This window comes from Dromiciops gliroides, chromosome 3 (assembly GCF_019393635.1).
Source record: "Dromiciops gliroides isolate mDroGli1 chromosome 3, mDroGli1.pri, whole genome shotgun sequence".
Lineage (NCBI taxonomy): Eukaryota > Metazoa > Chordata > Mammalia > Microbiotheria > Microbiotheriidae > Dromiciops > Dromiciops gliroides.
Genome location: NC_057863.1, coordinates 450,843,445 through 450,868,749, shown reverse-complemented (window position 1 = coordinate 450,868,749; position 25,305 = coordinate 450,843,445).

Here is a 25,305-nt window from a genome sequence, read left to right as displayed (position 1 = left end):
TTGCATTCTGTCCCTGTCAGAGTGCAGCTGAGTATTATGTTCACTTCTGCATGTCACTCTTAAGGAATGGCATGGCTAAGGAGGGTCGTTGCTAAGGTCATGATCCAGAGGAAGGTAAATAGTATGGTAAAGTGTCCTGAATTCACGTCACATGAGAATTTGTTGAAGGAGATGAATATGTTTAGACCAAAGATGAGAAGACTCAGGTAAGATGATAAGAATAAGGGATCATAGATATAAAAGGAATATTACAGACCATTTAATCCTACACCCTCATTTTAACTCAGGTCCTCTGACTTTAAATCTAGTGTTCCCTCTTTTACATCTTGTGGCTCATGATCTGATAGCCATCTTTAAATATCTGAAGGGCTGGCATGTGGAAAAGGGATTAATTTTATTTTGTTTGATCCCAGAGGTCAGAACCGAAGGCAATAGGCAGACTTTGTAAAGAAACAAATTTAGAAGCTTCTTGACAGTTTTTTAACACGTCTATGAGTGAAATGGGCTGATTGGGATGTTATGGCTGTTTCTTCATTGTAATTCTTCAAGGAAGAGGATGGAAGATCACTGTGAGGTCTGGTGTGGTGGTGATGAATTCTTAGGGATGAATTAGATAATTGCTAAGGTCCCTACACACCTGTGATTCATTTGCACTTTATATGCACACGTGCTACACACATGCATGTACATACACACAGACATGTACATATGTGCCAATACATGTATAGATATAATTTATTCTCATCTTGCTTCCAATAAGGATCTTAGGGAACTTCTTTTACACTTGACTCTCTGATACTCTTTCAGGACTAGTGGTCTCTCTCTGTATATACCCTGTGTATTTTATGCATATATGCATTAATATTTATTATGTAAATATGTATTAATATTTATTGGAGTACTGAATGAGTTTCATCTATAAAATACTTTGCCTTTTTCCTTTAATTGCTAAAATCATAATTAAATGAAAATTATATTACAATTGCCTTTAAAATAGTGACATAAGTAAAAACCAAAGGTTAAGATCTATGCATTTGGTAAGTCTGAATTAAAGACCTCATTTTCAGTCTGCCAATATACATATCTCTTGCTTGCCTGGAGAAATGTAAAACAATTTCAAGATTCTCTGTCTTAACTCAGCCAATAATTAGTTTCACGGCGGAAGTTTTTAGTGAAATATTTCTCATCTTGGCAACAGTAAGGGAGAAAGGGATATATTGATACTTTGGTCAGAATAGAGAGAAGGATCAGTGGGGCAAGGTATAGTGGTAAAGACAACAACTGACACTAATAGTGGACTTTAAAGTTTGCATAGACTTTTTTGCACACATTGTCTTATAGACCCTGGCTTCTTAAACTGTGGGTTGCAACCTCATATGGGATTGTGTAACTGAATGTGGGGGTCATGAAAAATTTGGCACTAGTAAAGGTAATGTATACCTATTTTATATACCTACATACTCTGAGTCATGTAAAAATTTCTCAGGCAAAAAGCGGTCATGAGTGGAAAAATTTAAGAAGCCCTGGTATAGACTCATATACGTACTATGAGGTACATACAGCAGTAATAGTATTTTATCCTCATTTTAAAGATAAAGAAATTGAGGCCCAGAAAAGTTAAGTGACTTGTTGATGATAAGGTAAGAGAGGTAGAATTTGAATGTAGGTCTTCCTGATTCCAATACTATCATATTTGTTTACTATGTCAGCTCAAATGCCAGAGGAGCTGAGACGGAATAGAGAACCCAGGATGGAAAGAATTGTTAATATTTAGAGATGCTGATTCTTTTCAATCAGAGCTAATTTTTTTTACCAAGGTCCTATTATTAGGCCAGACATTTTATAACCATTTTGTTGTTAGCTACTAGTAACAACACGCATTTATTTACAGCACCTTTCTCTACCAAAAGGTTAAAAAAAAGGGTTAGTACTTTCAGTGTAATTTAGACTATTCATATTATCTGAACCATTTGAGAAAGCATCTCCATCTGACTTTTCAAGATAGAGAATGCTTCTAAATACTTGGAATAAGAGAGAGGCTGCTTAAAAATTCAAGTCCCAGTGAGTTAGTGAGTACCTACAAAAAGCAATAATGGTATGGTACATTTTTAGAGATCATCTATTCTCATAAAGTTTCCTCACTTACAAAATCCTCATATTGATTTTTCAAAAAAAAAATTTTCCTCAAATATCCCCAATGAACACTTATTTTCCTGCTTTGAAGTAATATGCATATGTTCGAGCTCTCAGGGTTTTAAAAACATGCATCATTTCACAGATTTTGAACAGAATTTTTCATTACCTTTGCCAGTACAAAGGGCTTAAATAAAAGAAACAATTAAGAATCCTCACTGACAGCTGGCTGGAGTGAAAGGGAAGAAAGGACAAGTTAGTACTCAGTCCTCTACCCTGATCCACTTACCTCAGTTCCCCCTATCTCTTCACTCCAGATTTCCTTCCTTCTTTTCTGTCTCCCTCCCAATTTCTTGGTGCTGTCAGTGGGGTTGCAGCAGCTAGCTGGTAAAGTGGATACAGTGCCTGGCCTGGAGTCAAGAAGACTCATCTTTGTGAGTTCAAATCCAGCCTCACATAATAGATGTGCAAATCATAATCCCATTTGCCTCAGTTCTTTGTAACATGAGCTGGAGAAGGAAATGGCAAATCACTCCAATATCTTTGCTGAGACAACTCCAAGTGGAGGCATGAAGAGTTGGACACAACTGAAAAATGACTGAAGAAGTCAGTAGGGTTGATATTGCTAGTGAGTGGTGAATTTTTGCAACTATTACCCAGAAGATAATGGTGACTCATTTGGTCGTTTTTTTAAACCTCCCATCTTGTGAAAAAGTTAAATGAGCAAAGAATTCTAGATGAAGCAAGTATTTTCTCATCCTTAAAATGCCAATGCAAAACCTGAAAGTAACAGAAATCTTAGTGGAAATACAACCCTTCAATCACTTTGAAATTAATCTCTGATTTTTTATATATTTTCAAGCCCACTTCCCTTTAATTGCTTGTTTAAAACTCTTTTTACTCTAAATCAAGGATTCTTAACCTGGAGTTTATGAATTTGTTATAAGTTATTTAAATAACTATATTTATATATAATTTCTTTCATTTGTAATTCTATGTATTTTATACATTTGAAAACATTATTCTGAGGTGTCCATAAGCTTCACTAGACCATCAAAGGGGCCATGATACAAAAGAGATTCAGAACCTCCTCCTCCAAATTATACTCTTTGGGAATAGATTGAAACAAAGCAATATAGAGGAGAAGTGTTAGACCTACATTTAAGTAAATACTACCACTAATTGCTGTACAATTTTGGCTAATGACTGCTTAGTGAATTAAATGAGAATTTCCTAGATTACACAGGATTACAGGACCCAAGGGAGGCTACAGCCAAGATCAGGACCAATGTATTCTTTTTCTTTTTCTTTTTCTTTTTCTTTTTCTTTTTTTTTTTAGTGAGGCAGTTGGGGTTAAGCGACTTGCCCAGGGTCACAGCTAGTAAGTGTTAACTGTCTGAGGCCAGATTTGAACTCAGGTACTCCTGACTCCAGGGCCGGTGTTCTATCCACTCTACCACCTAGCTGCCCCCAACGTATTCTTTTTTAAACCTGAAAAATATCAGAGGAGAAAGTAGGGTGATTATTCAAAGAAAGATATTATGATTATACTTAGGTGACAGTTATTATATAATTTCTTGAGTGATTGTGTAGTGTGAACTAAATATATAGACTATAGATTGACAAAGGAAGAATAGTTCTTAAATATTAGAATTGTTAAGAATGTGCTGTATGATTTATTGGAGTAAAAATAAGACTATATTACCTAAATAACAAATCCAGAAAAAAAGGAAAGAAAATCAGTAGAACAGTTTTAAATATACATTTTTTTAGTATATGTGCTGCCAAAGAAAACATTAAATGTCCAATTTTTTCTGCACAATTTTTCAGAAGTGTATAAAGTTCAAAAAGCAAGGATTGACCATGTGGTCAATGAATTTGGTCAGTATTTGGATAGTTCTGATCATTTTATATACCTACTCAGTACTCAATATATTGCTATTGCTAAAAACACAAAAAAATTGAATGTATTTTTCCCAATATAAATGTAAAATGCAAATTCATAAATGACAGGGCTCTCATAGACTAAAACATATAACTGAATGCTCAGTTATTATTTCCTTAAACACTGTGTGGGTGAAAGTAAAGCTAGATAGATATTACTGGATTGAAAGAATTTGAGTAGTCAGTCAATCCCCTTGGGTTATGAGGACTTTTCAGGGCTTAAAAAATTGCAAAATTGGGGCAGCTAGGTGGCACAGTGGATAAAGCATCGGCCCTGGATTCAGGAGTACCTGAGTTCAAATCTGGCCTCAGACACTTGACACTTACTAGCTGTGTGACCCTGGGCAAGTCACTTAACCCTCATTGTCCCACCAAAAGAAAAAAAATTGCAAAATTGGAAGGACTCTCAGAAGTCATCTAGCCCAATTCTTATACAAAACATGATTTTTCTTTCCATAAATACATCTAGGCTTATAAGATCTAGTGTACTTTATGTTCATGTTTGTCTTGCTGCTTCTTTTGTATATTCATAGTATTTTTGTACTTAGTTGTCATTGGTTGAAGTAGCAAGGAGCCTGGATGTCCATTTGCAAAACAGACATAATTGAATCGAGCTTTTTGTGCCACTTCAACAACCAAGCCACAACAATATAGGATTACCTCTATTCTAGTAAACCTAGTCTCTACCAGCTGCTGCACCAACATGCATGTTCCTCTGTTCTTTATAACCTAGCCAAGGCAACCCAACGTCATGGTCTTCTCATAGGCTAATCAGATTTCCCTAGCCATCCTCCAATCAATTATTTGTATCATTCTATTTTCAGTCTCTCATTTATCATAGCAAAATTTAAAGATAGAGGTGAGGGAGAGAAGTTCAGGGAGAAGATCCTATGAAGTGGAAATGAGGTTGGCTTCCCTCATTTCACATCTATCACCAAATATCTGTCTGGGGTCCTGGTGCTCCAACCTATTTATTCTCCTCAGTACTTCTAACCTTTCTGTAATTCTGGATTCATTGCTTGAGAATGATTTATCTGAATTCTAATTCAGTGAAGTCTTAATGTAATTTTCATTGTAACCCTTCCCCCTTTTTTTTCCATCCACTGGTCACATCCAAAATCCTTTAACCTTGACAAAAATCCCATTGGCTCAGTCCTTTAGAATGTAAAGCTCTAGATTATTCTCACGCCTCTATGACAAAGTCACTGATATGTACATATGAGCTGTTAGATCTCCTAGACTAAATATCATCAGCCTGACTCAGTCATAGAAAAATGCATGTTAATGGTCACGATGGTCACAGTTCCAGAGGGTCTAAGTGGATATGCACAAATTCCTCATTATCAGTATGGATCAATCGCTTCATTTGCATACTAAAAAAGACCCATTTTTTATTGCACATGTTATTGTGGAATCTCAATAAATATTAAACAATAATGTGTTAATAGTATTCAAGTGCCCTATTAGCACTTGAACCATTTTCTCAGTACCTTCAAAATAATATGACAATATTTTACTGTGTATTCTGATGTAGGGCATTTTGTGTTCTGAGAAAGGCAGGGAAAGATAATCGAATTGAAGAGAATGTGAATTCAACATGGGAAGAGCAAAGAGAATAGGAGGACAAACAGGGGAGGTATTCTAAAGGATTGCATCTGGGCCTTTCAGTAAGGAAAGTGTGGCAGAATAGAAATTGCTATTACCTGCTTATCTTTTCCAAAAAGAACAATGACTGTCAGGTGGCCATAACAGCAAGAACCCAACATAAAGTGAATGGAATAGGAAATAACTAAAGCTTTTACCCCATTTTCTGATTTATTAATTTCTATGGGGGAGGAGAAGAAGGTATAAGTGGAACAGGGAAACTGTGAAGAAGGCAACAGGGTTTTCTGGAAGCTTTCTATGGGCTTTGTCTTTGTAAAACAGTACAGCCAGCACTAGGCATCAAAAATAGTGTGGTTTCATAGAGAAAGAACTTTTCTCTATGTCAGGGTCTTCTGAAAATTCTAAAGGCCTTTTCTAGGTGCTCTTACTGTCAATGTTTCCGACTAATACCATACAATTAAAATGAAAAAGAAAAGAAAAAACCTCAATCCGTTAAATCGTGCCTGAAAAGTAACCTGCATTATATGAACTCTACCAATATGCTACCTAATTGGCATAACAATCCCAAAACGATTCTGAAAAAAAAAAAAAGCAAACGCAAAAACTTTCCAGATTATTGAAATAGACTGCAGACTAGTAATGGGCAGGATATTTTGGAAATGACTTCAATGCCTCCCTTCTTTCTATCTATACCTCATGGGTCACTAAATCCTTTTATACACCCTGCAACACCATGGTTCTTTCTATTCTCCCAGTCACAGCTAAATTCTGGTCATCTTATATTCATTATAATACTACTCACTGACTTTCTTAGACATAAATTCCAATCTTTAGAGATGTTTGCACAAATATACATCTTTTGGGGTGATTAAAAAACTACAATGTCCCCAAATTTTGTCCAGAATAATGAAACTTTACTAGCATATTGGAACATGTGTTTTCAAGTCCAAGTCACATTACTACTTAATTTCTCTTTAGTTGGATGCTTGAATCTTTAGGAACTTGCATTATTGTCTTACACAATCACCTCCCCTGTCCCTCTCCCCAGGAATACTCCCATCTGTGATAGCCACATACAATGCTAATCACTCATTAGATTGCTTATGCCTTAACATTATTCTTCTTGTTTCCCCCCATTCCCTCTTTCCATATTGTCCCATTCACTCTAGGGAAATAGAACTCTTAGCCTTTGTTTTCTTGTCATATACTTCTTTATAGATACTCATTCTTTTTACACACTGGTTTTTTACAACTGGAAAGGTTTGACATTTTATATCTGCCAAGTTACTTCTCTCCTTTCATTCAAAACACATTTCAGATTTCTCTTTCTTCAAGACACTTGCCTTAATGAATAAGCTCTTGGTGTTCCCTCTTTTTGGCTATTTGAAAATCAATCTGTAATAACTTCTTTTGCTTGGTTATGCATATTTGTTACAAGGGTTCCTCTGGGGTTTTTTTTTTTTGTTTATTTTTTGTTGTGTTTTGTCGTTGTGGGAGAGGGGAGGAAAGAGGGTCACTGAAGAAAGGCCAGAAGGAACCAAAAACAAGCTATTGTTGTAGTTTGTCCTTCTATCTTCAAGAGGACTATGACATGACATCAGGAGGTGATATCATGACTTGTAATAAATTGGATTTAAATGAAATAGGGCTGTACAAAATCATGAACCTCACTCATTCAGAGTGATCTGGTTCCACTAGCAAGTTACACATCAGGATGATTGGAGATGGCCCTGTATGTTGAAGACAATTGGGGTTGAGTGACTTGCAAAGGAGTTATTAAGTGTCTGAGGTGAGATTTGGACTCAGGTCCTCCCAACTTCAGGACTAGTACTCTATCTACTATGCTACCTGGCTCCCCAAAGACAAGTAGGACAGCTTTGAAAGTTATATGTTGAACTGATTACATATTAAAAAAAAAAAGAAAGAAAGAAAGCTGTAGATAAAAATAGAAATTCTCAGTTTCATGCATAATCTGTTCATGCTCTACTTTGAATATGGAAATGCTCATTTATTTGAGGTTTAAGTTCAGAACTTTTAAAAAAGAAAATAAATCCCTAATGCTTTCAAAATTGTAGCACATCCAGAATTCTGTATTTTTCTCTGATTCAGCTGCTCTTATTTTCAACTCTGTGTGTGTGTGTGTGTGTGTGTGTGATTTACATTTCCTCATTTAGCACATGGAGTTGTTATAGTTCAATATGATGCTTCCAATGTTATTGGTGACAGGATTTTTATAGGATTGGTTAGTCTGCTCTGCTTTTTGTCAGTTTGTATTTGCTCTTGGAATTACCTGGATTAGCTCAATCTTATACCAAGTTTTCTGCATTCTTAATTCCTCCTTCTACTGTTCTTCACTATTTGATAAGGCCATATCACCATCCTACATGTTTCACAAATGAATTTATGATCTAAACTAGTATTTCCCTTGCTTTCCACGTTTTTCTGGTTGGCAAAAATAAATAAAACCCTTTAAAACACAAATGAAATATGTTTAGGATCATTTAACTGTAAACTTGTGAGGAGCACTGGCATAATTCTAAACAGTGTCTACCTGTAGCATTCACGATTGTCAAATAACCTATGGTATAATATAGATATCTAGATCTATGGAGTCCAAAATATGTTAATGTATACTAATGTGCTTGAACCACTTAGCAGTTAGGGTAGGACTTCTCCAAATATGAGTATTTGATAAATCGATCAAATAACTGATACATAAATGAGCTATTTTTATATGAGCACAGGTCCAATCATATTTTCTTATCTTAAGACAAATATGGAAACCAAACAATGAAAGATATAGGCACATATTTTAAAAGTTGTTTAGGTTCTTATGAAAATAGCTAGTTTCTCATCCTTAAATTTTTACAGCAGAAAGGAGTATAACCATATTTTTGACTGTACAACTTTCTGAACGCAGACTACTACTCCTTAGAATGTCTTGTTTATTTTAAAATGTTAATAGTACATCAATGAGAGAAATCTGTCTAACTGAAATATTTAGTTAAGATTATTCTATTGATATGAAATTCAATAATATTAATTTTACTAATTTATTTTTAATTTATGAAGTAACATAAGCATTTCCATAACATAATAGAATAATTAAAAAAAAGATGATTGCATATGAAACTGCAAATCTATTATGTACAACTTGCTATTTCTTTCAAATATATAACAAAATTACCATGTAACTAAATGCTTACACCAATAAAATAAAAAGCAGAGCAATAGATTCTGTGTGCAATTTAAAAAAACTAGAAAAAGAACAAACTAAAAATCCCCAATTAAACATTTTACTAATTCATCCTTTCCTTACTCTAGGAATGATAGCAATTTTAAAAATTAATTTTAATTAGATAAAAATCTTTCCCTTAATGTTTCCTCATTGTCTGTGCACAGATGAGTCATTTAAACTCTTTAAGCCTCAGTTTCTTCATATGAAAATGAGGATAATCAAACCCCAAGAGAATTTTGTGAATCTAAGGGGAGGGAGGCCAGAAAAATCTGAATTTAAGTCCTGCCTTTTACACTTACTAATTTTTTTTGTGGGGCAATGGGGGTTAAGTGACTTACCCAGGGTCACACAGCTAGTAAGTGTCAAATGTCTGAGGCTGGATTTGAACCCAGGTACTCCTGAATCCAGGGCCTGTGCTTTATCCACTGTGCCACCTAGCCGCCCCCCACCTACTATTTGTTGACCCCAGGTGAATCATTTAGTCCCTAAGTGCCCCAGGTAAATCTAAAATAAGAACTGCTTATTTGCATTAGTAGAGGTCCTTCCTCATTCAGGAATTCCCAATCCAATGAAATCCTAGATTTAATCTCATCCTTATAAATGTCAATAATTGTTAGGGCAGGGAGCAATGAATAAAAGGTGAGGGGTGGGAATAGGTGATAAGGGGGGAAATGATACATTTTCAATGGTTGTCATAGTGGAATAAATCTCTTATCTCAACTAATGAGGGAAAGTAGTTATTAGTTGCTTCTGTCATGTCCAACTCTAAGATCCTCCATTTGGGGTTTTCTTGGCAAAGATATTGGACTGGTTTGCATTTCCTTCTCCAGTTCATTTTACAGATGAGGAAACTGAGGCAAACAAGGTTAAGTGACTTGCCTAGGGTCACACAGCTACTAAGTGTATGAGGCTAGTTTTAAACTCATAAAAAGGAGTCTTTCTGATTTTAGGCCTAGCACTCTATCCAGTACACCACCTATCTGCCCAAGTGAAAGTTACTGATGCACTGATTTTGAAAAGATAGATATACAGACACACAAACATATAGATAGCTGTGTGTGCTACTCAATTCATCAGTAATTTTAAGCTATGCATTTTAAACCAAATTTGTTTTTTAATAGAATTTTATTTTCCAAAATATATGTAAAAACAAAATTTTAAAATCAATTTTTAAAAAACTTTGTGTTCCAACTTCTCTTCCCCCATCCATTCCTACCCCCCATCCACAAGAACTCAAGCAATTCAAAATAAGTTATACATGAGTAGTCAGGGAAAAATTCCCATATTAGCTAGTTGTGAGAGAAAACAGTCCAAAAAAACCAAAACTTCAGATTAAGAAATTGTCAAAGAGGAGATGAAAAAAAATTTTTTTAAATGTGTTTCCATCTGTTTTCAGATACTATCAGTTCTTTCTCTGCAGATGGGCTGCAATCTTCATAAGTCCTTCCGGGTTATATTGGATCATTGCCTTGCTGAAAATAACCACATGCTTCCCAGCAGATCATCCCCCACTATTGCTGTTATTTTGTATACAGTACATTTCACTCTGCTTCAGTTCATGTAGGTCTTTCCAGGTTTTGCTGATGGTATCCTGTTCATCATAACCTTTATATAGTCCCTTAAGCTTGACAGAGAATTTTCTTCATAAAAGCCTAGCAAAGTAGGTACCATACATTTTGCCATTATAATCAGTCATCATAACTATTTCCCCCATTCCACTCCCCTCCCATGACATTTACTCTATCTTCTTTTTACCTATTCCTCCTCAAAAGTGTTTTACTTCTATCCTCTCCCTTGCTCTGCACTCCCTTTTTTTCACTCTTCCTTCCTTATCCTCTTCCCCTCCTATTTTCCTCCAGGGTTAAATAGATTGCTCCTCCCAATTGGGTATGAAAGCTATTTCCTCCATGAGCCCACTCCAATGAGATCAGGGTCCCTGAGCTAATTCTGTGTCCTAAAGTTTTTTTCCTCCCTCCCTCCTCAACCCTCCCTATGAGATCAAGCAATTCAATATGTCATACTGGTGCAGTAATGCAGAATATCTTCATCTTCCTTGAAACTGTTTTTCTTTTTACTGCTCTCTCCTCCAATCTGCACTTTCCTCCTTCCCTTCTCCCCCTCTTTTCTCCCTCCCCCTCCCCCTCAGGGCAAAAATATTCTTTGAGCCTATTCTGATTATATTAAGGTTCACTCACTCCCCAACTCCTTCCCCCTCTTCTACTCTCCTCCATAAGCTTTCTTCTTGTTTCCTTCATGTGAACTACCTCTCCCCAGACCATCTCTCTCCTTCTCCCTCCCCCAGTTTATTCCTCCTACACCTCAACCCTATTTTAATGATGTCATCATGGATTAGTTAGGTGGCACAGTGGACAAAGCACTAGCCCTGGACTCAGGAGGCCCCAAGCCCAAATCCAGCCCCAGACATAAGACACCCCACCCTGTCTGCCCTACAAAGAACAAAACATAAATGCTTTACAGATATCATCCCTTCATATTCAGTTCAGCCCTGTCTTCTGTGAATTGCTTACTGAGATAGTTCTTATGATTTCAAAGTATTATCTTCCCATGTAGGAATGTAAACAGTTTGATCTTTTAATATCCCTCATGAATTCTTTTTCCTGTTTACCTTTTTATGCTCCTCCAGAATCTTGTATTTGAAAGTCAAATTGTCTCTTCAGTTCAGGTCTCTTCATCACAAATGCTTGAAAGACCTCTTTCTCATTGAAATGCCATTTTTGCCTCTGAAAGATTATACTCAGTTTTGCTGGGTATGTGATTTTTGGCTGAAGTCCCAGTTCCTTTGCCCTCTGGAATATCACATTCCATGCCCTTTGGTCCTTTAACGTAGAAGCTGCTAGATCTTGCTTTATCCTTATTGGAGCTCCACAGTATTTGAATTCCTTTTTTCTAACTGCCTGCAGTATTTTCTCCTTGACCTGGGAGTTCTGGAATTTGGCTATAATATTTCTGGAGGTTTTCCTTTTGGGATCTCTTTCAGGAGGTGATCGGTGGATTCTTTCAATTTCTATTTTAGTTTCTTCTTCTAGAATATCAGGGCAATTTTCCCTCACAATCTCTTGGAGGATGGTGTCTAAGCTTTTGTTTTGGTCATGGTTTTCAGGTAGTCCAATGATTTTCAAATTACCTCTCCTAGATTTATTTTCTAGGTCAGCTGTTTTACCAAGGAGATATTTCACATTGCCCTCTATTTTTTCATTCAATTGGATTTGCTTTACTGTGTCTTGGTTTCTCACAAGGTCACTAGCTTCTGTTTGTTCAATCCTAATTCTTAGGCAGTTATTTTCATCAGACAGTTTTTTAATCTCCTTTTCCATTTGGCTTTTCAAACTGTTGAATTTTTTCTCATGACTCCTGCATTGCTTCTCATTTCCCTTTCTATTCTTTCCTCCTTTTCTCTATATCTTCTTCTTTTGAGGTTGTATTGTGGTCTACCTTACCCCCAAAGAAGTTTTCGATGGTCTTCTGCTTTCTCTGCCTACTCATCCTGGCTTACTATTTCTTGGCTTTTAACTCCTTCTTAAAGTGTGGTGCTGCTTCCAGGACACACTGTTCAGGCTACAACATAGCCCCGGGGGGGTAGTTGGGCTTCTTCTTAGCCTGCCTGGCCTCCCTTTCATTTGATTTTAAACTCTCCACTGGGGGGGGGGGGGGGCGCGGGGCTTCTTCTCGGCTCCACTCCTGTTCTCAGCTTCACAGGGTCCCAGGTGTTTTGGGTTGAGGGGGGGCAGGCTTTAATATCACCTGGCCTGTTTTCAAATCTGTAGATAACCTCAGGCCTACTTTACTAAGCAACCAACCAGCAAAGCTTTCTGTGATGTGATTCTCAGCTTCTGATGTGGCTGCTCCCCTGTTCCCCTCTCCCACCTAGGTCTCCAGCCACTCAGGATTTCTTCCTGGTTCCCCACTGGGGTGGGACAGTTGAATCCTTCCCCCCAGTCCACTGGTACCCCTGCACTTACCCCCCTGGGCCAGCCATTCAGTCCGACCGCGCGCTTGGTTCCAGAAGATGCTGGTGCTGCAGCCGATTCAGAGGCACTGGGGCAAATTCCTCTGGCAGGTGTCTGGTGTTTCAGCCTGATTGCAGGGTTAGGCTTTATTTGCGGCCCAGCACGGCCCCCTAAATTCTATCTATAGCTGGAGAAGACTCTCAGCCCGTATTTTTGTGTATTTTTCTGCCCAAGGGTTTTTTATTGCTATTTTTGGGGTGATTGTATCAGGAGCCCTGTGGGTTTAATGTCTTTCCTCTGCCATCTTGGCTGTGCCCCCCCAAATTTGTTGATTGATAACTTTAAATGTAATGTGAGGGGAGAAAAATCTGTTCTAGGTATTCAGTTATCCCCTATGATAAAATAATGGCATTTGGCAGAGGGGGACCTCACCTGAAGATTGATTTGGAATTGATCTAATTGGGTGAGACTGAGAGACTGACTGAGAACCTACTTAAGGATGATTAAATCAAGACCACACCTGGCTAGCCCTGAGTGGGTGTTGTTCTCAGAGGCTGTGGACTACAACATCAATAGGAGACCACCCTCAACCAATCAGCTTAAAGGATCTCCCCTTTGGGGAGGAAGTAGGAAGATGAGGCTTGCTCACTGGATCTTCCTCTTTTCATCCAGGACTTCAGTTTGGTGGCAGATAGAGGTAAAGGCAAAGGTTTCTCTCTGGCTATCTCGCATGGATCTAAGCTAGGGTTTTCCATTCTATAAGAGGTCTGTTCTCACTCTCTCTCTTCACTAACTTCTAATACACTTTAATAAATACTTACAAGCCTGAACTCTTGCTGAATTTATCAGTAAATCTTAGTTTCCCCCCAAAAAACTGGGGGGGGGCATAGGTAAAGACCCACATTAGATTTTAAACATCACACCCCCATTTTTCCCAGAGAGATGATCTAGGCTGCTCAAAAGTCTTCATGACCAATCAGTTCTCCCAATATTCCTTTAATAGATTTTTAAACTAAAGTTCAAGTAATTATAGTGGTATTGGCTGAAGTATTTATTAAGGAAAGTCTTCCCTGCTGATTTCTTTAAACCAAACAGGATAGGCTCTCTTATTTTTATTTCAACCTTAGAAATTAGGCTCAGCATACAATAGGTTAAATTCCTGAGTTCAATAATATATGCAAAACTCTGGGTGAGCAGAAATCTGAGATCAGATTATAGATTAGTTTGAGCCAGCCTGTTCCAGAGGGGCATACCATATAAAGGAAGGAACTTCCATGAAATTGAAAGCAAGATATTTTACGTTGTTTTAAAAAAAAATGCTTTCATTCAGAATTATTACATTTAGGAAAGGATATCCTGAAAGTTTCTTTTTACCCAAATAAAGCTGATGTTATTTTGGGTTAGTTTTTTATTTGGAAATACTTATGGTATCAGTTCCTGCTTGAGTATTGCTGAACTAAGTGCTTCTTAGAGAGGGGGATATGCCCTGAAATTCCTTGTAATACCTGATAAGGAAGATGATGGACTAAGCTGTCTTCTCTCCCTTTATGTAGCTTCTGTGTTCTTGGCTTCTATGTCATGTAGACAGCAAGTATGCTTTGACTGTATTACTTTATCCCTACTGTCTGTGTAGTATCTTTTTATTTTATTTATTTATTTTAATTTTTTTGTGTGTGTGAGGCAATTGAGGTTAAGTGACTTGCCCAGGGTCACACAGCTAGTAAGTGTTAAGTGTCTGAGGCTGGATTTGAACTCATGTCCTCCTGACTCCAGGGCCAGTGCTCTATCCACTGCACCACCTAGCTGCTCCTGTGTAGTATCTTTTCAAAGAAAGAGGTATAAGATAAAACCTTTGCTCAATTGTTCTACACTGTAACAGTACTGCTCAACATGGAAAGAATTGCATGCAATTGATTAGGTTAACTTGGTTCTTCATATTAGACCATTTTAGCCAAAAAACTAAAGATAGGCCTGGAAAGTGACTCCACAAGGACAACTCCCTCTTGGAAAGCCCCCACCTTTGTGTGGGTAGAGACATTCATTCCAAATTCCTCCCTTCATTCCCCAAGGGTGTGATCTTCTCTTAGTCTATGCCTTCAATCCACTAGAGAAGAGACTGCCTTGGAATGTAGCATCCCTCCCTCCCTTAACCACTAATTTAATTCAGGCCAGCTAGGTGGTGCAGTAGATAGGGCACTGGCTCTGGGGTAGCCAAGTTCAAATCTCACCTCAGACACTTACTAGCTGTATGTCCCTGGGCAACTCAGCCCCAATTGCTTTAAACATCCAGGACCAACTCCAGTCCTAATATATATCTTGCCACTGGACCCAATTGGCTCTGGAGGAGATACTAAGGTTGTTGACCTTGCACAACCCTCTCTCACTTAAATCCAATTCAGTGCAAGTCATGACATTACTCTGATGTCATGGTCCTCTTCGAGAATGAAGGGTAGGGGCAGCTAGGTCGCACAGTGCGTAGAGCAGTGGCCCTGGAGTCAGGAAGACCTGAGTTCAAATCCAGTCTCAAATACTTGACACTTACTAGCTGTGTGACCCTGGGCAAGTCACTTAACTCCAATTGCCTCACACAAAAAAAAGAATGAAGGACAAACAGTTTAAATGAGGCTGGAGTAGAGGTTTGGATCCATGTATCTGTGAAACTTTAAGAAGTTTTTAAAAATAAAAAATTGATAAGATTCTCTCTGATATATATAGCTGGAGAGATCCTAGTCGGGGAAAAAAATTTTTCCCTCACATCCAGCAATTCAGAGAATCTGTTTTTGGTCCTTATTTCCCTGAATCTACTTGCATAAGGTGCTTCACTATCTCTGTTTCCCATGCATAACAATGAAGTTCACAAACCAGAAGCTACTTAAATTGATCACTTTATAGTAGCAGATATTAAAAAAACCAATTAAATGGAGATGTAAATAAACTTTAAAGAACAGAGATACATTTTGGAATGAGAGCTTACTACTGGGGGGGGGGGACAAGTAGACAAGAAACTCCACCACCATGAAAATCTTCATCATCAACACACAGCTACAGTTTCTGTTGTCTCAGCTCTGATGGTAGCAGCAATGGGAGTTACGGTGGCTGTAATAGTGGGGCTCCTTGGGTCCTCTTTCCCTGTCCCACAATCATTCTGATCATGTACTAGAAATACCCACCTGGGAGACTCTCTCTTCAAATGTCAAGTCCTTACTCTCTTCTCATTCCTCCTGAAATTTCTGTTTTCCAGGATGAGGGGAAAACAAAGATGCCGTTGAGATTTAACACAGTTCCTACATCTCCCATTGTCTCACACTTGCAGATTCTAAGGACAAAATGGCCTCCAATGTTATATGACCTGTTGTTCACTTCCTGCCTCTTCTCCATCCCCAATAGATTGTAAGCTTGGAGTCATGGAATAAAATAATTTAAGGGGTGGAAGGTACCTCAGCAGCTCTTTAGTCCAATACATTGTCCTCAGAGGGATTCTTACACAAGTAGTTATTCACTCCTCTGCTTAAAAATTTCCAGAGAGAGCCCATTACCTCTCAGGTTAGCCCATGCCACCTTAGGGCAACTCTAGTTGTTCAGGTTTTCCAGACATCACAAATACGACTCATTGAAATTTCTACCTATTCATTTCTTCTCCAATTGTTATATGGGGTTAGAGTAACTCTGATTCTTCTTCTAAATGAAAGGCTTTCAAATATTTAAAAATTAATTCAAAATCAAATGGACATTCTTGATACTGGGTCTCCCCATCTTGTCCACTCTAGAAATACAGAAGTCATTCACAGGCCCAACTGTACTACTTTTTTGGCATGAAAACTTTGACCTGCTCTGTATTCACACTGGGACAGTTCACCCAGCCTTCAGCAACCTAGTAGTCCCCCCTTCTCCTAGATGCTTACCATAGGGGCAGCTAGTCAGGAGGTTTTGAGTTCAAATCTGGACTCAGACACTTGGCATTTATTAGCTGGGTGACCCTGGGCAAATCACTTAACTCCAATTGCCTCAAACATCTGGAACCATCTCCAGAGATCCTGATGTATATCTTGCCCCCAGAGCCAGATGGCTTTGGAGGAGAGAGTGAGACTGGTGACTTTATGTAGCTCTGTTTCACTTAAATGCAATTTACTGCAAGTCATGACATAACCTCCTGATGTCATGGTCATCTTTGAGAATGAAAGACAAACAAGATACCATATTGTAAAACAAAAATTAACTACATCTAATCTGAAAAATTATATAATTTTGCTTATATGAAATTATATCTATATGAAAATTATAAGTTTATGAAAAATTATAAGTTTAGAATATTTATAATTGGGCCATAAGCCACTTTGTGGTTGCCATTCAAATGTAAAAATATTTTAACTGACTAGCTGGGCCCTAATCTAACTGGGGGTCTAATCTAGGGACTTTTGACTGGCTGGCTATCTGACTGCTATTAATTTCCTAAACCAATCTGGTAGGGCCTTTTAAAAATTTCTCCACATTGCTCTGCTCCCAAATTGATAAGCAAACGATTAAGAAGCCTCTTAATTAAATAGTCAAAGTAGGGTTTAATTACAAAAATAAATGTAAGAAATAAGAAATGCAAAGTTATAAGAGACCTGACTGCTTTCCACGTCTCCCTCCTGACATTGCTTGTGCCTAGTCTTTGCTGTCTAACTTTTCTTAGTGTCCTCCTGTGTACCAACGGACCTTCTTCTAGCGTTCCCCCTTCTGTTTACAGCAGCATCTCTGCACCATAGTGATGAACCCTGAAAAGCCCCTCACTCCATATGGCTCCTTCCTCTGTCTGTCCACCCCCCTCGATGTCTCTTCTCTCACAGTCCTTCTTCTTCTGTCTGACCACCTCCCTAGCATCCCTTTTTATTAACTTTCTCTCTCAGGTGAAACTTGGGGCTGGCTGAGCCTCATGTTGCACACAGGGAGCTGGGGCTGGGTAAAACAAACCTTGGCGTCCCTGAGGGTTTTTGTGGGCCTTTCCGTGCCACACCCATGGCTCCGGGTTTTTGGGCCATGCAGCTTACGGCTCAGAGGCCCCCGCACCCCCACACCCCCTGCCCCAGCTGAAGCAAAGTGGGAGCTTGGGGAGCCTGAGGCTAATTTTAACACCCACAATACCGTTAAGTGTGGACACCTGATAGAAATGGGTAAGCTGCAGCTGAAACATTCCAACTGAATCAATGCTGAATCATTGATTAATATCCTTTTCCTGCTCTGAATATCCTTCTTGTGCTATGGCCAAGTAAATCTTTTTGCTAACTGTCAGATGTTCTATGATTGTCTCATTTTATTTTAATCTTGAATTTACTAACCAAAACTGCCAGAGTCAGGCCTGGTCTATGATATCATTCAAACAGTTCTGAATTAATCTACTAGTATTGCCATCTAGTCTAAATCTTTCCATAAATATTATGAGGTCTTTTTCAAATGATTTTCTAAATCTAATTAAATTAAATTCTATCTATAGCATTTGCTAGATTGCTCATTTTGTCATAAAGAGGAAATAAAATCAGTGTGACCTGACCAGTTCTTAATGAAGCCATTCTGGACTTTCATATACATTGCTTTATGTTCTAAATGTTCACCTTTAGTCTATTCTATAATTTGCCAAGAATTTAAGTCAATCTCACTGGCCCAGAGTTTTCAGACTGTTCTTAGCCCCATCACTTTTTTTTCTTTTTTTTTGACAAGTAGGATATTTGCCCTTCTCTGATCCTTTTCTAGAGGATCTCCTGATTTTCCTTGATCTTTGAAATGCTACTGGTGTAAGTTTAGAAATCACATACTTTCAGCATCCAAATGAATTAATTTATCTGGTTCCGGTGATTCAAATCTGTAAGGAACAACCAGGTGATCTTTTATTATCCCTTTACTTATATTAGTCATTTTCTCTCATCCAGTAAATTGGTCATTCTCCTTGGGAGAGAAAATAAGGAGTCTAAGAAATGAGCACCTCTTTCTTTTCTCTGTTGTCAGCCTTTTTGCCACTTACCTGGCTACAGCTGTGCTGCTCCTCACCTGGATCTTGCCAGAAAAAAATGTCTCCATTCTTAGGGGGAAATTAATCCAGTGAGTTTTAGAACTATTAGCTGAGCTGTCTTGATTGATGAATGTACAAATTGAACTAACCTGAATATCAGTCTTCCTTATCCAGACCATCAGGCCAGACCATACCATTCATTCACTGTGGCCTTCTTGTCATCCACACTACCAGTCTGTCCTTTCATCCTTTCCCCTTCCTCTACCCTTTTCTCTTTCTTCTCTGGACTCAATCAAATCAATACTACTAATGTTCTTGGAAAGATGGAAAATGAATGTCAATTGATTGTTCTGTGGATCAACTCACCATCCCTGTTACTCCTCAGACACTCTCTTCCCTGAATTCCACTGACATAGATTGTCTCTCCATATCGTCTCTCTTTTTTATGATGTAAGCTCCTTGACAGCAGGAACTGTCCCATTTTTCTATTGGAATCCCCAGTGCTGAGCACAGTGCTTTATACTGTATGTGGATTTAATAACTATTTTTATAGTTTTTCATTCAATTCCTGACTTCAGATTTGTTTTCTTAAAAACCTTGCATTTTGTTATAGAGGTTTAAAGTCCTATTTATGGCTGGAACTTTCACTTCTGACTGTAGTGGCCATATGTAAGGTCTCAGGAGACTCCAACTGTTCCACTTTTACTCTAGCAATGATCTAAAAATAACTAGCACAGCTAGTATTCCTATAGCATTTTTAGGTTTGCAAAGTGATTTACAAATATTATTTCATTTGATCTTCACAACAACCCTGGGAGGTATGTACTAGAATCATCCCCATTATACAGATAAGGAAGCTGAGGCAAATAGAGGTTAAGTGACTTTGCACAGGGTTACACAGCTAGAAAATATCTAAGGTCAGATTTGAACTGGGGTCTTGCTGATTCCAGATCCAGTGCTCTATCCACTGTGCTACTTAGTTGCATAAGATTGGGTATTATTGAAAAAATGACCAAGAAATCCAAAGAGAAACATCCATCAGTTCCTTGCCCAATACCACCCCCAAACAGTAAGAAGCTGCAGGTGACAGAAGAGGTATCTTGTTATAGAAGCCCAGTACAAATCCAGGTATAGGCTAGAAGTTTACAGCAGCATCCTGACCAGGAAAGTTCCAGAGAACATAGAAGACCAAGTACTTCAACTGGAAATGCTGCAAAAAGGACAGGAATAGTGTAGTCCTCTAGGTAGGGTAACTGAATCCCATCAGCCCTTCAGGCATAGACACCTAAGGAGAAGTGGAAGCCTGCAACAGGAATCCAGGAAATACAGGTCAGGAGAAAAAAAAAACCCAAAAAACAAAAACAAGGCCTGACTACCCTATTCAAGAGTACTGGATGGGTTGAGCCTGCCCCAGACACAAATCAGAAATTGGGGCCTGAGACATGGCTAAATAGTATATTGAATACTCTGAAGAAATACCATAGGTCGAGAGAGGACCAAGGAATTCAACCCAGAAGAAGAGAGTAACTCCACAAGTATAAGCAGGATCTGAAAGGGGAAAAAATGGCCTGGCAACAAGGATTATCAGGGTTCCTGGAATAAATGAAGCAAGATATATATTTTTAAAATATCCTTTTTCATTTTGTTTATTCATTCATTCATTCGTTTGTTTTTTGTGTAGGGCAATGAAGGTTAAATGACTTGCCCAGGGTTACACAGCTAGTAAGAGTCAAGTGTCTGAGGCTGGATTTGAACTCAGGTCCTCCTGAATTCAGGGCCAGTGTTTTATCCACTATGCCACCTAGCTGCCCCTGCAAGATATTTTTTAAAATGAAATTTTAAATAAAATAAGACTTCTATGGGAAATAATTGAGAGGTTAAGTAGGTTAGAATAGAAGATGACAAAACTTACCCAAGAATATGACTCCCTGAAAAATTAGAGTGAATCAAACAGAATTCCATGAGACAAAAACAGATATTAGAATAAAACCAAAAGATTGAAAAAATAGAAGAAAATGTGTGGTAGTTGCTAAAAAACAAAAACAACTTACCTGGAAAGTAAGTTGAGAGATAATTGAAGAATCATCAGCTAGTGTGCAGTGCATAGAATGATGGACTGAGAATCAAGAAAACCTGAATTCAAATCTAGCCCCAGATACTTAATAGTTGTTCTAACTCTGGGCAAGTCAATTAAATTCTTTTAGCCTCAGTTTCCTTACCTGTAAATTTGGGGTAATAATAGCATCTACTTAACAGAGTTGTTCTGAGGCTAAAATATTTGTAAAATGCTTTGTAAATCTTAAAAAGATAAATAAATGTTAGTATAAAATGATAATTATTATTATGTGAAGACAATCAGAAAAAACCGAAAGCTCAGAAATCATATTTCAAGAACTAATAATGAAAAGCTGACCAGAATCTAGTAGAACCAGAGAGAAAAATGAACATAGAAAGATTATACTGGCCTCTTTCCCCCAAAATCCTAAAATGAAAACCTCCCATAAATATCATGGCTAAAATATAAATCTTATAGATCAATGAAAAAAATATATGTAGCCAGAAAAAAGATTTAAGTATCAAGGAAGCAGAGTTAGGATCACATAAGATGTGGCAGCTTCTACTATAAAAGAGATAAAATTTTTTAATCCAATATTACAAAAGTCAAATAATACTGGCTTACAACTAGAGATAACTGAAACACATAATGTAAACACAAATATATTGATCACCCTAGAAAGGAAAAATACCCTCAAACAACAGCCAAAAAGAGATGAAGTGCTTACATTTGAATAAGGGAAGAAGAAATAAGTATCCTTTCAGAATCCTAATGACTTCAAGGGACACAGAAGGAAATTAATAAAACAAACCAAAAGACTGGGGATGTTTTGTTTTAATGGTCTTGAGTGGAAACAACAGGGAAGGAAAAATACTGATCTAGGAGGAACGAAGAGAGGAACAAGGAAGTGGAACTTAGTATTTTTCATGGTTGGCATGTGAGAAGAAGGAATGGGAGGAGTGGGAATCAAATGCACCTAACTCTCTTCTGAAGTTGATAAAGGAGAATTGAACACAAACACACATATAACTAAACTGAGAAAGAAGAGGAGAAAGATTGAAGAGGGAGGGTAGAGGTCAGAAGGGAATAATCACAAGCAAAACAAAGGTCAACTCTGGAGTATGGATTATAAAAGGAGAACTAGAATAAAAAAGTATTAGAACAAGTAATTAAAGTCTAAATGAGAAAAATAGAAGAGGAGCCATGGAGTTGAAGAAGATCACTCCAATTTTAGACAATCCCAATTCCTGGTGAAAACCAGCTTCTTGTCTGATGTAAAGATGGAAGCCCAGAGCAGAGAGGAAAATATTATAAGAGGATGTGATGGAGGGAAACACACAAATGTCAATCATAACCATGAATGTGAATGAGATATACTCCTCTGTAAAATGGAAGATGACAGCAGAATGGATTAGAAAGGAGAAACCATCCATGTATTGTTTACAATAAACATACTTTATACTTTAAAATTCACACAGAGTTAAAATGAGGGGCTTGAACTGAATTTGTTATGCTTCAGGTTAACTAAGAATAGGAATCATGGTCTCAGACAAGGTAACAGTAAAAATAGACATGGTTAAAGGAAATAAATAGGAAAGTTATATTACGTTTAAAGGTACCATAGTCAATGAAATATTACTACTTAATATATGCAACAAATGGAATAGTATAAAATTACTTAAAGGAAAAAGTTAGTTGATTTGCAGGGAGAAATAGTAAGACCAAACCCTTCAAACCCTTGGGCTTCAAGCAGATTGTAACACTCCTGAGTGCAGTGCAAACCAATTTAAAATGAAACCGAGAAATATTTAACAAAATTAATAAAAATACAACATAAATAATGTTAATTTGTGGTTTTTCGAATTAATATATGGCCCATGGGGATCCATTTCTATTTGAGTTTGCCACTACTGAGTAAGACTGTAATAATTAGGCAGCCAAATATGCCTCTTTCAGACCTGAAGATATCTCTTTTAAAAAGCTAAACACAGGGGCAGCTAGTTGGCAGCTAGGTGGCATAGTGGATAAAGCACCAGCCCTGGATTCAGAAGGACCTGAGTTCAAATCTGGCCTCAGACACTTGACACTTACTACCTCTGTGACACTGGGCAAGTCATTTAACCTTCATTGCCCCACAAAAAAAAAAAAAAAAAAAACAACAACAACAAAGGAAAGAAAAAACAAAAAGCTAAACACAAAAGAAGTTATAGCCCTGATAGAACTTTGGAAAATGTTAGAAATAGTAGTTCTCTTGAGATTACTGAAGGTGAATAGAAAGGAGTATATATATATCTTAGATATTTATAGTGCCTTTAAAATAATTAACCATGTATTGGAGCATAAACACCTCATTAACAAATTTATTGCTGTTGTTTCAGTCATGTCTTACTCTGTGATCCCATATGGGATTTTCTTGGCAAATATATTGGAGTAGTTTGCAATTTCTTCTCCAACTCATTTTACAGATGAGAAAACTGAGATAAACAAGGTTAAGTGACTTGCCCAGAGTCACAGAGCTAAAAAGCGTCTGAGACCAGATTTGAACTTAGATCTTCCTGACTCCAGGCCCAGTGTTCTATCCACTATGCTTCTCATTAACAAATTTACAATTTGTTGTTGAGTCATTTTTCAGTCACATAGCTAGTGTCTGAGGCTGAATTTGAATTCCCAAAAGAGGGGGCAGCTAGATGGTGCAGTGGATAAGGCACTGAACCTGGATTCAGGAGGACCTGAGTTCAAATCCAGCCTCAGAAACTTACTAGCTGGGTGACCCAGGGCAAGTCACTTAACCCTCATTGCCCTGCCCAAAATAAATAAAATGAAATAAAATGAAGGGGTAACACTAGATAACCTTTAAGATCCCTTCCAACCCTGAATTCCCCAAAGAGGAGTGTTCTTGACTCTAGGCCTTCCTTAAGGGACTGTCTTTTAGGTTTTTTTGTATTCCCAGCATTTATCTAAGTGCCTAGCACATTGTAGACTCTTAATTACTGTTTCTTGCTTGAATGGGCATGTAATTTTTTAGAAACAGAAAAATCAAAAAATCAAAAAGCTCCAATGAGGAAATAGCCATCCTGAAAATCAGAAAAGTGGTTACCAAAATTTAATGTAAACCCCCTCTACCACTAAATTGAGATGTAAAACTAGGAGTGTTTTTAAAAAATAAAACTGACAATAACAGATAAATGGTTTACTAATCTGATTTTTTAAAAAGAAGAAAATCAAATTACCAGTATCAAAATGAAAAATTAGAATTAACAATTGAAAAAGAAATTATTAGAAAAGATTATGTTCAATAATCTGCCTATACTAGTGAAATGAATGAATATTTTAAAAATAAAAATACCTGATTAATGGTACATGAGATGGAGAATTGGAATGACCAAATTTTAAAATATAATTTGAATAAATCATAAATTAATTCTCAAAAGGGAAGAGGAAACTCTGAACTACATGGATCTAAAGTGAATTTTATCAAACATTCAAAGAACAATTAATCCCAATTTTAAATAAAATTTCTATGAAAGTAGAAAAGGAAGGGATGCTCCCAAGTTATTTCTATCATACAAATTGGGTCTTGGTACCTAAATCAAGTAGAGACAAAGGAGAGATATAGTAACAAAGGCAATAGATCAATATTAGAATGTTAATGTAAAGATATTGAACAAAAATTTGCAAAAATGCTACAGCAATATATTAAAAAGATTCTATACTATGACCAGGTTGTATTTATATTAGGAATGCATGATTGGTTCAATATTAGAAAAATTATCAATGTAATAGGACATATTAAAAATAAAAAGAAAAGCATAATATAAATTTGAACAAAATACAATGTCCATTTTTTGATGGAAACATTACAAAATATAGGAATAAATGCACCATTCATTCTTTTTATTTATTTTTTTTGGTGAGGCAATAGGGGTTAAGTGACTTGCCCAGGGTCACACAGCTAATAAGTGTCAAGAGTCTGAGGCCGGATTTGAACTCAGGTCCTCCTGAATCCAGGGCCCGTGCTCTATCTACTGCACCACCTAGCTGCCCCATCCATTCTTGTAATAAATATTATCTATCTAAAACAAATACTTATCATTGCATATAATGAGAAAAACTGGAAATCTTTGCAACAAGATCAGAGGTAAAGCAAATATGTTTATTTTTAAAGTTTTATTATATTTTACATTTATGGATATTTATTTTAACCACTACTATTTAATATAATTTTAGAAATGCTAACTATAGCAACAATACAAGGAAAAGAAATGAAGATAAATAGGCAAAGTGGAAACAAAATTACCACTTCTTCAAATGATATAATGGTCTGCTTAGAGAACCTTGGAGATTCAACTAAAAATTAACTAGAACAATAGCTTCA